Source organism: Heterodontus francisci, chromosome 15, assembly GCF_036365525.1.
Source record: "Heterodontus francisci isolate sHetFra1 chromosome 15, sHetFra1.hap1, whole genome shotgun sequence".
Classification (NCBI taxonomy): domain Eukaryota; kingdom Metazoa; phylum Chordata; class Chondrichthyes; order Heterodontiformes; family Heterodontidae; genus Heterodontus; species Heterodontus francisci.
The window spans coordinates 97,596,250-97,612,501 of NC_090385.1; the positions used below are offsets into that span (position 1 = coordinate 97,596,250).

The 16,252-nt window shown below is 47.5% G+C and overlaps 1 protein-coding gene across 2 annotated transcripts in view; it reads left to right on the forward strand.

The window, feature by feature from the left end:
• Positions 1–16,252, forward strand: part of btk (Bruton agammaglobulinemia tyrosine kinase) — a 738,635-nt gene that overhangs the window by 85,515 nt on the left and 636,868 nt on the right. The gene's annotated exons all lie outside the window — the stretch shown is intronic.

Genomic DNA, 16,252 nt, shown 5'->3' on the forward strand with positions numbered 1-16,252 from the left:
CGGAGAACACACACATCATCATCAGACAGTATCCGAGAACACACACCCCATCTATGGACAGTAACTGAGAACAAACACCCCATCATCAGACAGTATCCGAGAACACACACCCCATCAATAGACCGTATCCGAGAACTCACACCCCATCATTAGACAGTATCCGAGAACACACACCCCATCAATAGATAGCATCTGAGAACACACACCTCATCAATAGACAGTACCCTAGAATTCACACCCCATCAGCAGACAGTATCCGAGAACACACACCCCATCAATAGATATAATCCGAGAACACACACCCCATAAATAGATATTATCCGAGAACACACACCCCATCATAAGACAGCATCCGAGAACACAAACGCCATCAATAGATATTATCCGAGAACACACACCCCATCATTGGACAGCATCCGAGAAAACAAACGCCATCAATAGATATTATCCGAGAGCACACACCCCATCATAAGACAGTATCCGAGAACACACACCCCATCAATAGACAGTATCTGAGAACACACACCACATCAATAAACCGTATCAGAGAAGACAAACCCCATCATTAGACAGTACCCGAGAACACACACCCCATCAATAGACCGTATCAGAGAAAACACTCCCCATCATTAGACAGTATCCGAGAACAGACTCCCCATGAATGGACACTACCCAAGAACACAAACCCCATCAATAGACCGCATCAGAGAAGACAAAACACATCATTAGACAGTATCCGAGAGCGCCCAACCCATCAATAGAAAGTATCCGAGAACAAGCACCCCATCAATAGACCGTATTGGAGAACACAAACCTCATCAATAGACAGTAACCGAGAACACACACCCCATCAATGGACCGTATCCGAGAACACACACCCCATCAATAGACAGTATCAGAGAACACACACCCCATCAATAGATATTATCCGAGAACACACACCCCATCAATAGATATTATCTGAGAACACACACCCCATAAATAGATATTATCTGAGAACACACACCCCATCAATAGATATTATCCGAGAACACACACCCCATCATGAGACACTATCCTAGAAAACACATCCCATCAATAACGTTTATCCGAGAAAACACTCCCCATCAATAGATATTATCCGAGAACACACTCCCCATCAATAGATGTAATCCATGAACACAAACCCCATCAATAGATATTATCCGAGAACACACACCCCAACATTAGACCGTATCCGAGAACACACAACCCATCAATAAAGGTTATCCGAGAACACACACCCCATCATTAGACAGTATCCGAGAACACACACCCCATCAATAGACAGTATCAGAGAACACACACCCCATCAATAGATATTATCCGAGAACACACACCCCATCAATGGACCGTATCCGAGAACACACACCCCATCAATAGACAGTATCAGAGAACACACACCCCATCAATAGATATTATCCGAGAACACAAACCTCATCAATAGACAGTAACCGAGAACACACACCCCATCAATAGACCGTATCGGAGAAGACAAACCCCATCATTAGACAGTACGCGAGAACACACTCCCCATCATTAGACAGTATCCGAGAGCACACACTCCATCAACAGACAGTACCTGAGAACACACACCCCATCAATAGACAGTATCCGAGAACACACACCCCATCAATGGACAGTATCCGAGAACACACACCCCATCAATAGACAGTATCCGAGAACACACACCCCATCAATGGACAGTATCCGAGAACACACACCCCATCAATAGACAGTAACTGAGAACACACACCCCATCAATAGACAGTATCCGAGAACACACACCCCATCATTAGACAGTACCTGAGAACACACAGCCCATCAACAGACATTATCCGAGAACCCACATCTCATCAATGGACAGTACCTGAGAACACACACCCCATCAATAGACCGTATCGGAGAACACAAACCCCATCATTAAACAGTATCCGAGAACACACACCCCATCAATGGACAGTACCTGAGAACGCAAACCCCATCAATAGACAGTATCCGAGAACACAAACCCCATCATGAGACAGTACCCGTGAACACACACTCCATCATTAGACAGTACCTGAGAACACACACCCTGTCAATAGAAAGTATCCGAGAGCCCACACCTCATCAATAGACAGTACCTGAGAACACACACCCCATCAATAGACAGTATCCGAGAACACACACCCCATCAATGGACAGTATCCGAGAACACACACCCCATTAACGGACTGTACCTGAGAACACACACCCCATCATTAGACAGTATCATCCGAGAACACACTCCCCATCATTAGACAGTATCCTAGAACACACACCCCATCAATGGACAGTACCTGGGAACACACACCCCATCATTAGACAGTATCCGAGAACACACTCCCCATCATTAGACAGTATCCGAGAACACACAGCCCATCAATGGACAGTACCTGAGAACACACGCCCCATCATCAGACAGTATCCGAGAACACACACCCAATGATTAGACAGTATCCGAGACCACACACCCCATCAATGGACAGTACCTGAGAACACACACCCCATCATTAGACAGTATCCAAGAACACACGCCCCATCAATGCACAGTACCAGAGAACACACACACCATCATCAGACAGTATCCCAGAACACAAACCCCATCAATAGACAGTATCTGCGATCACAAACCCCATCAATAGAAAGTATTCGACAACACACACTCCATCATTAGTTGGTATCCGAGAACACACACCCCATCAATAGCCAGTATCCGAGAACCCACACCTCGTCAATAGACAGTACCTGAGAACACACACCACATAAATAGACAGTATCCGAGAACACACACCCCATCAATGGACAGTACCGGAGAACACACACATCATCATCAGACAGTATCCGAGAACACACACCCCATCTATGGACAGTACCTGAGAACAAACACCCCATCATCAGACAGTATCCGAGAACACACACCCCATCAATAGACCGTATCCGAGAACACACACCCCATCAATGGAAAGTACCTGAGAATACACACCCCATCATCAGACATTATCCGAGAACACACACCCCATCAATAGCCAGTATCCGGGAACCCACACCTCGTCAATAGACAGTACCTGAGAACACACACCACAAATAGACAGTATCCGAGAACACACACCCCATCAATGGACAGTACCTGAGAACACACACACCATCATCAGACAGCATCCGAGAACACACACCCCATCAATGGACAGTACCAGAGAACAAACACCCCATCATCAGACAGTATCCGAGAACACACACCCCATCAATAGACGGTATCCGAGAACACAAACCCCATCAATGGACAGTATCCGAGAAAACACACCCCATCAATGGACAGTACCTGAGAATACACACACCATCATCAGACATTATCCGAGAACACACACCCCATCAATAGACAGTATCCGAGAACCCACACCTCATCAATAGACAGTACCAGAAAACGCACACCACATCAATAGACAGTACCCGAGAACACACACCCCATCAATGGACAGTATCCGAGAACACACACCCCATCAATGGACAGTACCCGAGAATTCACACCCCATCAGCAGACAGTACCCGAGAACACACACCCCATCAATGGACAGTACCCGAGAACACACACCCCATCAATGGACAGTACCCGAGATTTCACACACCATCAGCAGACAGTACCCGAGAACACACACACCATCAATGGACAGTACCCGAGAACACACACCCCATCAATGGACAGTACCTGAGAACACAAAACGCATCAATAGATATTATCCGGGAACACACACCCCATCAGCAGACAGTCCCCGAGAACACACACCCCATCAATGGACAGTACCCGAGAACACACACCCCATCAATGGACAGTACCTGAGAACACAAAACGCATCAATAGATATTATCCGGGAACACACACCCCATCAGCAGACAGTACCCGAGAACACACACCCCGTCATAAGACAGTATCCGAGAACACACACCCCATTAACGGACTGTACCTGAGAACACACACCCCATCATTAGACAGTATCCGAGAACACACACCCCATTAACGGACTGTACCTGAGAACACACACCCCATCATTAGACAGTATCCGAGAACACACACCCCATCAATGGACAGTACCTGAGCACACACACCCCATCATCAGACAGTATCCGAGAACACACACCCGATGATTAGACAGTATCCGAGAACACACACCCCATCAACGGACAGTACCTGAGAACACACACCCCATCATTAGACAGTATCCGAGAACACACACCCCATCAATGGACAGTACCTGAGAACACACACCCCGTCATTCGACAGTACCCGAGAACACACACCCAATCATTAGACAGTAGCTGAGAACACACACCCCATCAATAGATATTATCCAAGAGCACACACCCCATCATTAGACAGTATCCGAGAACACACACCCCATCAATAGACCGTATCCGAGAACACACACCCCATCAATCAACAGAATCCGAGAACACACACCCCATCAATAGACCGTATCCGAGAACACACACCCCATCATTAGACAGTATCCGAGAACACACACCCCATCAATCGACAGAATCCGAGAACACACACCCCATCAATAGACCGTATCCGAGAACACACACCCCATCATTAGACAGTATCCGAGAACACAAAACGCATCAATAGATATTATCCGGGAACACACACCCCATCAGCAGACAGTACCCGAGAACACACACCCCGTCATAAGACAGTATCCGAGAACACACACCCCATTAACGGACTGTACCTGAGAACACACACCCCATCATTAGACAGTATCCGAGAACACACACCCCATTAACGGACTGTACCTGAGAACACACACCCCATCATTAGACAGTATCCGAGAACACACACCCCATCAATGGACAGTACCTGAGAACACACACCCCATCATCAGACAGTATCCGAGAACACACACCCGATGATTAGACAGTATCCGAGAACACACACCCCATCATCAGACAGTATCCGAGAACACACACCCCATCAATAGACCGTATCCGAGAACACACACCCCATCAATGGAAAGTACCTGAGAATACACACCCCATCATCAGACATTATCCGAGAACACACACCCCATCAATAGACAGTATCCGAGAACCCACACCTCATCAATAGACAGTACTAGAAAACACACACCACATCAATAGACAGTATCTGAGAACACACACCTCATCAATAGACAGTACCCGAGAACACACACTCCATCATTAGTTGGTATCCGAGAACACACACCCCATCAACAGATATCATCCGAGAACACACACCACATCAATAGCCAGTATCCGAGAACCCACACCTCGTCAATAGACAGTACCTGAGAACACACACCACATAAATAGACAGTATCCGAGAACACACACCCCATCAATGGACAGTACCTGAGAACACACACACCATCATCAGACAGCATCCGAGAACACACACCCCATCAATGGACAGTACCAGAGAACAAACACCCCATCATCAGACAGTATCCGAGAACACACACCCCATCAATAGACGGTATCCGAGAACACAAACCCCATCAATGGACAGTATCCGAGAAAACACACCCCATCAATGGACAGTACCTGAGAATACACACACCATCATCAGACATTATCCGAGAACACACACCCCATCAATAGACAGTATCCGAGAACCCACACCTCATCAATAGACAGTACCAGAAAACGCACACCACATCAATAGACAGTACCCGAGAACACACACCCCATCAATGGACAGTATCCGAGAACACACACCCCATCAATGGACAGTACCCGAGAATTCACACCCCATCAGCAGACAGTACCCGAGAACACACACCCCATCAATGGACAGTACCCGAGAACACACACCCCATCAATGGACAGTACCTGAGAATTCACACACCATCAGCAGACAGTACCCGAGAACACACACACCATCAATGGACAGTACCCGAGAACACACACCTCATCAATGGACAGTACCTGAGAACACAAAACGCATCAATAGATATTATCCGGGAACACACACCCCATCAGCAGACAGTCCCCGAGAACACACATCCCATCAATGGACAGTACCCGAGAACACACACCCCATCAATGGACAGTACCTGAGAACACAAAACGCATCAATAGATATTATCCGGGAACACACACCCCATCAGCAGACAGTACCCGAGAACACACACCCCGTCATAAGACAGTATCCGAGAACACACACCCCATTAACGGACTGTACCTGAGAACACACACCCCATCATTAGACAGTATCCGAGAACACACACCCCATTAACGGACTGTACCTGAGAACACACACCCCATCATTAGACAGTATCCGAGAACACACACCCCATCAATGGACAGTACCTGAGCACACACACCCCATCATCAGACAGTATCCGAGAACACACACCCGATGATTAGACAGTATCCGAGAACACACACCCCATCAACGGACAGTACCTGAGAACACACACCCCATCATTAGACAGTATCCGAGAACACACACCCCATCAATGGACAGTACCTGAGAACACACACCCCGTCATTCGACAGTACCCGAGAACACACACCCGATCATTAGACAGTAGCTGAGAACACACACCCCATCAATAGATATTATCCAAGAGCACACACCCCATCATTAGACAGTATCCGAGAACACACACCCCATCAATAGACCGTATCCGAGAACACACACCCCATCAATCAACAGAATCCGAGAACACACACCCCATCAATAGACCGTATCCGAGAACACACACCCCATCATTAGACAGTATCCGAGAACACACACCCCATCAATCGACAGAATCCGAGAACACACACCCCATCAATAGACCGTATCCGAGAACACACACCCCATCATTAGACAGTATCCGAGAACACAAAACGCATCAATAGATATTATCCGGGAACACACACCCCATCAGCAGACAGTACCCGAGAACACACACCCCGTCATAAGACAGTATCCGAGAACACACACCCCATTAACGGACTGTACCTGAGAACACACACCCCATCATTAGACAGTATCCGAGAACACACACCCCATTAACGGACTGTACCTGAGAACACACACCCCATCATTAGACAGTATCCGAGAACACACACCCCATCAATGGACAGTACCTGAGAACACACACCCCATCATCAGACAGTATCCGAGAACACACACCCGATGATTAGACAGTATCCGAGAACACACACCCCATCATCAGACAGTATCCGAGAACACACACCCCATCAATAGACCGTATCCGAGAACACACACCCCATCAATGGAAAGTACCTGAGAATACACACCCCATCATCAGACATTATCCGAGAACACACACCCCATCAATAGACAGTATCCGAGAACCCACACCTCATCAATAGACAGTACCAGAAAACACACACCACATCAATAGACAGTATCTGAGAACACACACCTCATCAATAGACAGTACCCGAGAACACACACTCCATCATTAGTTGGTATCCGAGAACACACACCCCATCAACAGATATCATCCGAGAACACACACCACATCAATGGACAGTACCCGAGAATTCACACCCCATCAGCAGACAGTACCCGAGAACACACACCCCATCAATGGACAGTACCCGAGAACACACACCCCATCAATGGACAGTACCCGAGAATTCACACACCATCAGCAGACAGTACCCGAGAACACACACACCATCAATGGACAGTACCCGAGAACACACACCCCATCAATGGACAGTACCTGAGAATTCACACCCCATCAGCAGACAGTACCCGAGAACACACACCCCATCAATGGACAGTACCCGAGAACACACACCCCATCAATGGACAGTACCCGAGAATTCACACACCATCAGCAGACAGTACCCGAGAACACACACACCATCAATGGACAGTACCCGAGAACACACACCCCATCAATGGACAGTACCTGAGAACACAAAACGCATCAATAGATATTATCCGGGAACACACACCCCATCAGCAGACAGTCCCCGAGAACACACACCCCATCAATGGACAGTACCCGAGAACACACACCCCATCAATGGACAGTACCTGAGAACACAAAACGCATCAATAGATATTATCCGGGAACACACACCCCATCAGCAGACAGTACCCGAGAACACACACCCCGTCATAAGACAGTATCCGAGAACACACACCCCATTAACGGACTGTACCTGAGAACACACACCCCATCATTAGACAGTATCCGAGAACACACACCCCATCAATAGACAGTATCCGCAAACACAAACCCCATCAATAGACAGTATCCAAGAACACCCACCCCATCAATAGAAAGTATCCGAGAACACACACTCCATCATTAGACCGTTCCTGAGAACACATACCCCATCAATAGACAGTATCCGAGAGCCCACACCTCATCAATAGACAGTACCTGAGAACACACACCCCATCATTAGACAGTATCCGAGAACACACACCCCATCAATGGACAGTACCTGAGCACACACACCCCATCATCAGACAGTATCCGAGAACACACACCCGATGATTAGACAGTATCCGAGAACACACACCCCATCAACGGACAGTACCTGAGAACACACACCCCATCATTAGACAGTATCCGAGAACACACACCCCATTAATGCACAGTACCTGAGAACACACACCCCATCATTAGACAATATCCGAGAACACACACCCCATCAATGGACAGTACCTGAGAACACACACCCCGTCATTCGACATTACCCGAGAACACACACCCGATCATTAGACAGTAGCTGAGAACACACACCCCATCAATAGATATTATCCAAGAGCATACACCCCATCATTAGACAGTATCCGAGAACACACACCCCATCAATAGACCGTATCCGAGAACACACACCCCATCAATCGACAGAATCCGAGAACACACACCCCATCAATAGACCGTATCCGAGATCACACACCCCATCATTAGACAGTATCCGAGAACACACACCCCATCAATCGACAGAATCCGAGAACACACACCCCATCAATAGACCGTATCCGAGAACACACACCCCATCATTAGACAGTATCCGAGAACACAAAACGCATCAATAGATATTATCCGGGAACACACACCCCATCAGCAGACAGTACCCGAGAACACACACCCCGTCATAAGACAGTATCCGAGAACACACACCCCATTAACGGACTGTACCTGAGAACACACACCCCATCATTAGACAGTATCCGAGAACACACACCCCATTAACGGACTGTACCTGAGAACACACACCCCATCATTAGACAGTATCCGAGAACACACACCCCATCAATGGACAGTACCTGAGAACACACACCCCATCATCAGACAGTATCCGAGAACACACACCCGATGATTAGACAGTATCCGAGAACACACACCCCATCATTAGACAGTATTCGAGAACACACAGCCCATCAATGCACAGTACCTGAGAACACACACCCCATCATTAGACAGTATCCGAGAACACACACCCCATCAATGGACAGTACCTGAGAACACACACCCCGTCATTCGACAGTACACGAGAACACACACCCGATCATGAGACAGTAGCTGAGAACACACACCCCATCAATAGACCGTATCCGAGAACACACACCCCATCATTAGACAGTATCCGAGAACACACACCCTATCAATAGATACTATCCGAGAGCACACACCCCATCATTAGACAGTATCCGAGAACACACACCCCATCAATAGACCGTATCGGAGAACACACACCCCATCATTAAACAGTATCCGAGAACACACACCCCATCAATGGACAGAATCCGAGAACACACACCCCATCAATAGATATTATCCGAGAGCACACACCCCTTCATTAGACAGTATCCGCGAATACAAACCCCATCAAGAGACACTATCCGAGAGGACCCAACCCATGAACAGAAAGTATCCGAGAACACAGACTCCATCATTAGATAGTATCCGAGAACACACACCCCATCAATAGATATCATCCCAGAACACACACCACATCAATGGACAGTATCCGAGAACCCACACCTCATCAATAGACAGTACCTGAGAACACACACCCCATCATCAGAGAGTATCCGAGAACACATCCCATCAATGGACAATACCTGAGAAAACACACCCCATCATCAGACAGTATCCGCGAACACACACCCCATCAAGAGACCGTATCCGAGAACACACATCCCATCAATGGACAGTACCTGAGAATACACACCCCATCATCAGACATTATCCGAGAACACACACCACATCAATAGACAGTATCCGAGAACACATACCTCATCAATGGACAGTACCCGAGAATTCACACCCCATCAGCAGACAGTACCCGAGAACACACACCCCATCAATGGACAGTACCCGAGAACACACACCCCATCAATGGACAGTACCTGAGAACACAAACCCCATCAACAGATATTACCCGAGAACACACACACCATCATAAGACAGTATCAGTGAAAACACACCCCATCAATAGATATTATCCGAGAACACACACCCCATCATTAGACAGTATCCGTGAACACATACCCCATCATTACACAGTATCCGAGAAGACACACCCCATTAACGGACAGTACCTGAGAACACACACCCCATCATTAGACAGTATCCGAGAATACACACCCCATCATTAGACACTATCCGAGAACACACACCCCAACAATAGACCGTATCAGAGAACACACTCCCCATCATTAGACAGTACGCGAGAACACACTCCCCATCATTAGACAGTATCCGAGAACACACACCCCATCAATGGACAGTACCCAAGAACACACACCCCATCAATAGATATTATCTGAGAACACACACCCCATAAATAGATATTATCTGAGAACACACACCCCATCAATAGATATTATCCGAGAACACACACCCCATCATGAGACACTATCCTAGAAAACACATCCCATCAATAACGTTTATCCGAGAAAACACTCCCCATCAATAGATGTAATCCATGAACACAAACCCCATCAATAGATATTATCCGAGAACACACACCCCAACATTAGACCGTATCCGAGAACACACAACCCATCAATAAAGGTTATCCGAGAACACACACCCCATCATTAGACAGTATCCGAGAACACACACCCCATCAATAGACAGTATCAGAGAACACACACCCCATCAATAGATATTATCCGAGAACACACACCCCATCAATGGACCGTATCCGAGAACACACACCCCATCAATAGACAGTATCAGAGAACACACACCCCATCAATAGATATTATCCGAGAACACAAACCTCATCAATAGACAGTAACCGAGAACACACACCCCATCAATAGACCGTATCGGAGAAGACAAACCCCATCATTAGACAGTACGCGAGAACACACTCCCCATCATTAGACAGTATCCGAGAGCACACACTCCATCAACAGACAGTACCTGAGAACACACACCCCATCAATAGACAGTATCCGAGAACACACACCCCATCAATGGACAGTATCCGAGAACACACACCCCATCAATAGACAGTATCCGAGAACACACACCCCATCAATGGACAGTATCCGAGAACACACACCCCATCAATAGACAGTAACTGAGAACACACACCCCATCAATAGACAGTATCCGAGAACACACACCCCATCATTAGACAGTACCTGAGAACACACAGCCCATCAACAGACATTATCCGAGAACCCACATCTCATCAATGGACAGTACCTGAGAACACACACCCCATCAATAGACCGTATCGGAGAACACAAACCCCATCATTAAACAGTATCCGAGAACACACACCCCATCAATGGACAGTACCTGAGAACGCAAACCCCATCAATAGACAGTATCCGAGAACACAAACCCCATCATGAGACAGTACCCGTGAACACACACTCCATCATTAGACAGTACCTGAGAACACACACCCTGTCAATAGAAAGTATCCGAGAGCCCACACCTCATCAATAGACAGTACCTGAGAACACACACCCCATCAATAGACAGTATCCGAGAACACACACCCCATCAATGGACAGTATCCGAGAACACACACCCCATTAACGGACTGTACCTGAGAACACACACCCCATCATTAGACAATATCATCCGAGAACACACTCCCCATCATTAGACAGTATCCTAGAACACACACCCCATCAATGGACAGTACCTGGGAACACACACCCCATCATTAGACAGTATCCGAGAACACACTCCCCATCATTAGACAGTATCCGAGAACACACAGCCCATCAATGGACAGTACCTGAGAACACACGCCCCATCATCAGACAGTATCCGAGAACACACACCCAATGATTAGACAGTATCCGAGAACACACACCCGGTCATTAGACAGTATCCGAGAACACACAGCCCATCAATGGACAGTACCTGAGAACACACGCCCCATCATCAGACAGTATCCGAGAACACACACCCAATGATTAGACAGTATCCAAGAACACACGCCCCATCAATGCACAGTACCAGAGAACACACACACCATCATCAGACAGTATCCGAGAACACAAACCCCATCAATAGACAGTATCTGCGATCACAAACCCCATCAATAGAAAGTATTCGACAACACACACTCCATCATTAGTTGGTATCCGAGAACACACACCCCATCAATAGCCAGTATCCGAGAACCCACACCTCGTCAATAGACAGTACCTGAGAACACACACCACATAAATAGACAGTATCCGAGAACACACACCCCATCAATGGACAGTACCGGAGAACACACACATCATCATCAGACAGTATCCGAGAACACACACCCCATCTATGGACAGTACCTGAGAACAAACACCCCATCATCAGACAGTATCCGAGAACACACACCCCATCAATAGACCGTATCCGAGAACACACACCCCATCAATGGAAAGTACCTGAGAATACACACCCCATCATCAGACATTATCCGAGAACACACACCCCATCAATAGACAGTATCCGAGAACCCACACCTCATCAATAGACAGTACCAGAAAACACACACCACATCAATAGACAGTATCTGAGAACACACACCTCATCAATAGACAGTACCCGAGAACACACACTCCATCATTAGTTGGTATCCGAGAACACACACCCCATCAACAGATATCATCCGAGAACACACACCACATCAATAGCCAGTATCCGAGAACCCACACCTCGTCAATAGACAGTACCTGAGAACACACACACCATCATCAGACAGCATCCGAGAACACACACCCCATCAATGGACAGTACCAGAGAACAAACACCCCATCATCAGACAGTATCCGAGAACACACACCCCATCAATAGACGGTATCCGAGAACACAAACCCCATCAATGGACAGTATCCGAGAACACACACCCCATCAATGGACAGTACCTGAGAATACACACACCATCATCAGACATTATCCGAGAACACACACCCCATCAATAGACAGTATCCGAGAACCCACACCTCATCAATAGACAGTACCAGAAAACGCACACCACATCAATAGACAGTACCCGAGAACACATACCCCATCAATGGACAGTATCCGAGAACACACACCCCATCAATGGACAGTACCCGAGAATTCACACCCCATCAGCAGACAGTACCCGAGAACACACACCCCATCAATGGACAGTACCCGAGAACACACACCCCATCAATGGACAGTACCCGAGAATTCACACACCATCAGCAGACAGTACCCGAGAACACACACACCATCAATGGACAGTACCCGAGAACACACACCCCATCAATGGACAGTACCTGAGAACACAAAACGCATCAATAGATATTATCCGGGAACACACACCCCATCAGCAGACAGTCCCCGAGAACACACACCCCATCAATGGACAGTACCCGAGAACAGACACCCCATCAATGGACAGTACCTGAGAACACAAAACGCATCAATAGATATTATCCGAGAACACACACCCCATCAGCAGACAGTACCCGAGAACACACACCCCGTCATAAGACAGTATCCGAGAACACACACCCCATTAACGGACTGTACCTGAGAACACACACCCCATCATTAGACAGTATCCGAGAACACACACCCCATTAACGGACTGTACCTGAGAACACACACCCCATCATTAGACAGTATCCGAGAACACACACCCCATCAATGGACAGTACCTGAGCACACACACCCCATCATCAGACAGTATCCGAGAACACACACCCGATGATTAGACAGTATCCGAGAACACACACCCCATCAACGGACAGTACCTGAGAACACACACCCCATCATTAGACAGTATCCGAGAACACACACCCCATTAATGCACAGTACCTGAGAACACACACCCCATCATTAGACAGTATCCGAGAACACACACCCCATCAATGGACAGTACCTGAGAACACACACCCCGTCATTCGACAGTACCCGAGAACACACACCCGATCATTAGACAGTAGCTGAGAACACACACCCCATCAATAGATATTATCCAAGAGCACACACCCCATCATTAGACAGTATCCGAGAACACACACCCCATCAATAGACCGTATCCGAGAACACACACCCCATCAATCAACAGAATCCGAGAACACACACCCCATCAATAGACCGTATCCGAGAACACACACCCCATCATTAGACAGTATCCGAGAACACACACCCCATCAATCGACAGAATCCGAGAACACACACCCCATCAATAGACCGTATCCGAGAACACACACCCCATCATTAGACAGTATCCGAGAACACAAAACGCATCAATAGATATTATCCGGGAACACACACCCCATCAGCAGACAGTACCCGAGAACACACACCCCGTTATAAGACAGTATCCGAGAACACACACCCCATTAACGGACTGTACCTGAGAACACACACCCCATCATTAGACAGTATCCGAGAACACACACCCCATTAACGGACTGTACCTGAGAACACACACCCCATCATTAGACAGTATCCGAGAACACACACCCCATCAATGGACAGTACCTGAGAACACACACCCCATCATCAGACAGTATCCGAGAACACACACCCGATGATTAGACAGTATCCGAGAACACACACCCCATCATCAGACAGTATCCGAGAACACACACCCCATCAATAGACCGTATCCGAGAACACACACCCCATCAATGGAAAGTACCTGAGAATACACACCCCATCATCAGACATTATCCGAGAACACACACCCCATCAATAGACAGTATCCGAGAACCCACACCTCATCAATAGACAGTACCAGAAAACACACACCACATCAATAGACAGTATCTGAGAACACACACCTCATCAATAGACAGTACCCGAGAACACACACTCCATCATTAGTTGGTATCCGAGAACACACACCCCATCAACAGATATCATCCGAGAACACACACCACATCAATAGCCAGTATCCGAGAACCCACACCTCGTCAATAGACAGTACCTGAGAACACACACCACATAAATAGACAGTATCCGAGAACACACACCCCATCAATGGACAGTACCTGAGAACACACACACCATCATCAGACAGCATCCGAGAACACACACCCCATCAATGGACAGTACCAGAGAACAAACACCCCATCATCAGACAGTATCCGAGAACACACACCCCATCAATAGACGGTATCCGAGAACACAAACCCCATCAATGGACAGTATCCGAGAACACACACCCCATCAATGGACAGTACCTGAGAATACACACACCATCATCAGACATTATCCGAGAACACACACCCCATCAATAGACAGTATCCGAGAACCCACACCTCATCAATAGACAGTACCAGAAAACGCACACCACATCAATAGACAGTACCCGAGAACACACACCCCATCAATGGACAGTATCCGAGAACACACACCCCATCAATGGACAGTACCCGAGAATTCACACCCCATCAGCAGACAGTACCCGAGAACACACACCCCATCAATGGACAGTACCCGAGAACACACACCCCATCAATGGACAGTACCCGAGAATTCACACACCATCAGCAGACAGTACCCGAGAACACACACACCATCAATGGACAGTACCCGAGAACACACACCCCATCAATGGACAGTACCTGAGAACACAAAACGCATCAATAGATATTATCCGGGAACACACACCCCATCAGCAGACAGTCCCCGAGAACACACACCCCATCAATGGACAGTACCCGAGAACACACACCCCATCAATGGACAGTACCTGAGAACACAAAACGCATCAATAGATATTATCCGGGAACACACACCCCATCAGCAGA